General features: G+C 31.6%; 1 non-coding gene across 1 annotated transcript; it reads right to left on the bottom strand.

Moving 5' to 3' along the window:
* Positions 1–825: 825 nt before the first annotated feature.
* On the bottom strand, positions 826–898 carry Trnar-ucg. Its single transcript has one exon. It is a non-coding gene; the product is annotated as a tRNA-Arg (tRNA).
* Positions 899–3211: the final 2313 nt, after the last annotated feature.

The raw sequence follows: 3211 nt of genomic DNA, 5'->3' as shown, positions 1-3211 counted from the left end.
ACGAGGTTTGAGAAGTGAACATGGCCGCCATAATTATAAAAACATATAAATTTTACCTGTAGCATGGTCCCAAGCCACTAATGCTTCGCAGAGGCCCATTTCCATTGTTTCGTGCAACGCTACACTAAGCGAAGGGTGAGTAGTATACTAATATTTAAATTAATTTATAGTTGTTTTAAGTACATTAAGCAAGAGCAATTCAGTCAATACTTTGACGACGAATTAACGCCTGCTGAAAATGTTATCTTTACTTCAAAACTGTAAAGTATATAAATAACCAGTTAAACTTTGAAGGAGCATAACGTGTGAGTACATAATTATGCAATACGCTGCTAAAATTATTGAAATGACAACAATTTGCTAAATTATAATTATAATATTTTTTGTATATTATGATAATAAAAAAATTAAAAATTGAATGGAAATTTGAAACGGTTTTTTTAACAATAGTATTTTTAAAACAAAATAGTTAATTATTGTTTCATCGTTATTCTTCTTAACCGGTTTCTCTGTTTTGTTTCATTCATATCTTAAATTAGTTTCAATTGACAGCGATGCCATACTTCAAATTTAACTTTATAATTATATTATACTTATACTTAAATTTCAAACCCGTTATTTTTATGAATTGGTGATTATTATAATTAAATACATAAGAATATTAACATAATTGTTTGAATTAATAATGTTTATTCCGAAGCGATTTGAATTTCCCAATAATTAAACATACTAATATAGAATATAATGACAAAATATATATTTTTGTATGCACACAAAATATTATAAACTATATTTAACGCAGCTGACCGAGGCAAAAAGTTTAAGCGACCGTGACAGGACTCGAACCTGCAATCTTCGGATCCGAAGTCCGACGCCTTATCCATTAGGCCACACGGTCCGTGCAAGATGGCGCCTTACGGTAATCCCTGGATCCATTGTGTTTTGTTGTGGCACATTAATTTTTGTTTTAGCTATTGCATTTCAGTGAAGTTAAAATCACCAGTTAAAAATAGTATCGTTTTCTATTCATGACAACAGATATTCTAGGTCTTCAAACCTGTGCAAGCTAAATTGTGAATAATTGATTTTGAATAATCGTATATAACGAAGCATATTACTAAAAAAACATATAAATAGTTTATACTTATAAAATAATTACAAATAAAATGTTTGAATATCATAATTTTACTGAGACGAAAAAAACAAAAGTTGAAAAACAATGTATATTTCAGATTACTTTTCTATGAGAATAGTAGAATGACTACAATAAATTAGTAAGAATAAAACCACGAAATTAGTAGCAAAAATAATGTTTTCCTATAAAAAATAATACAAGAAACAGATTGTTATCCCTAAAAAGAATACGAATTTTAAATTGAATCAGTAGCTTGTTGAAACAATGCAGTAAAATTCACACATTAATTCCATCATTGAGTGAATATTTAACAATGATAAGTTAATAGTTTTTTTTTTATTTGCCACATTGTCTGACTAACAATATTTTTAAAAATTGTCTATTTTTTTATTTTACTTAAACATGAGTTATTATTATAGATCGATTACATTATATATTATATTTGGTTATATTCCGATATGAATTTCCAATACCGGTACCTAAATGTTTAAGACACAAAATAAAATTTTGTTGTAGTTTTTTGAATGAATGGGGGACATACCTAAATAGAGACAGATACTTAGAAAAACTCTCGGTGTGCATGCAAAAACTATACCCACCGATCTCGATGTACAATTTTGATTTACACATAGTTCTACATACATCGATGCGATGATACTGCCTAATTAGAGAAAATGGGAGGAGGGGATTAAAACGATACTTACATACAACGGTGCCAAAAATAAACATTTACATATATTGAAAAGTTTGTTAGGAAAGGTCTTCTGGATTATATTTTCTTATTTGAGATGTAATGATGAAAACCCTATTAAAAAGGCTTTGACTCACATCTCTGTCTTCAACCTCACGCCAATATCTCTTAGAAACCGATCGACATCACTTTATTTAAATAGAATAATAAATAACAGCATAGAATAGCCAACAAAACAAAAACAATAAACGGCAGCTCTCAATGTGCGCCGCCATGTTTTGTGACAGTAAATCTGCTCTAGATCAATTATTTATTATTCAATTTAAATCGTTTTGGCGTCATTAGTATTGCTCTATAATATCCTTTAAAAACTGTTATTCTTGCAGTTCTTGACAAAAACTTCTGGTTTTAAGATATTAAAAGTTGTTATTTTGAAAATGCTAAAGATAATTTAATGATATTTTTTAGTAACTGGACTTGTTATTATAAGCTTTTGTGCCACATTTAGTATAATTTAATTTATTAGTTTTTAAGATATTATTTTTTTATAAAAAACACATACAGACAGACAGATGGGAAACAAAGCATCAGAGATCCATGTTCATATGGTGAAATATGTTTGTCTTGACCTGAGCAATATCGTGGTATACCTTTGTACAGAAAGTTACAGGAATACCTGTATAATGGTTTATTATCATTCCATCAATTTGTGTATGCATTCATTCAGTGGCTTATGAGTTCAATGTTTCCCTATTATTTTCTTGCACTTTCAATGTTAAAACAAATAATTTTTTTCTAATTATTTACATTAAGAGGAGTATTTTATATGCCGTCCCTCTCTCGTCGAGTGTAGTAATACTGGGTGGATTTGAAATTTACACTCGTTACACTTACACTTACACAATTTACTTACTCGGTCATAAATGTCTTTTCATATATGCCGTCTTAAAACCGTGCCGTTGTATGTCCGTACGTCTGTGCGTCCATTCATGCGGTTACTCTTGATAGAAAGGTCCCAGACACTTTTTGCGGCACATAGGTTTCTGTTGAGTAGACCTCCCGCGGATCTAGCCCCGCGCTCTGATTGGTCGAGAGGGGGTCACGTGATCCAAGATGGCGGCGCCCATGTATCACGTGATCAAAAAATAGTGGTGTGGGAGAAATTCCCTCATTTGCTGGAGAAATCCCTTCATGTGCGGGAGAAATTCCCTGCTCACACTCTTATCCTATGAAAATGTTCCAAATTCTGTCGAAATTATCGTGTTTTTCGGTAAAATCGGTGATTTGGGGTGTCAAAATCGTTGTTTTTCGGTAAAATCGGTGATTTGTTGGGTCCGGTGAGGGAGAAACGAGGGACGGAGGGAATTCCAATATGGCGGCGAGGG

The sequence above is a fragment of the Homalodisca vitripennis genome, unplaced genomic scaffold, assembly GCF_021130785.1.
Source record: "Homalodisca vitripennis isolate AUS2020 unplaced genomic scaffold, UT_GWSS_2.1 ScUCBcl_4851;HRSCAF=11269, whole genome shotgun sequence".
Lineage (NCBI taxonomy): Eukaryota > Metazoa > Arthropoda > Insecta > Hemiptera > Cicadellidae > Homalodisca > Homalodisca vitripennis.
The sequence above is the reverse complement of the archived record's forward strand: the minus strand, read 5'-3'. Positions and strand labels throughout refer to the sequence as shown.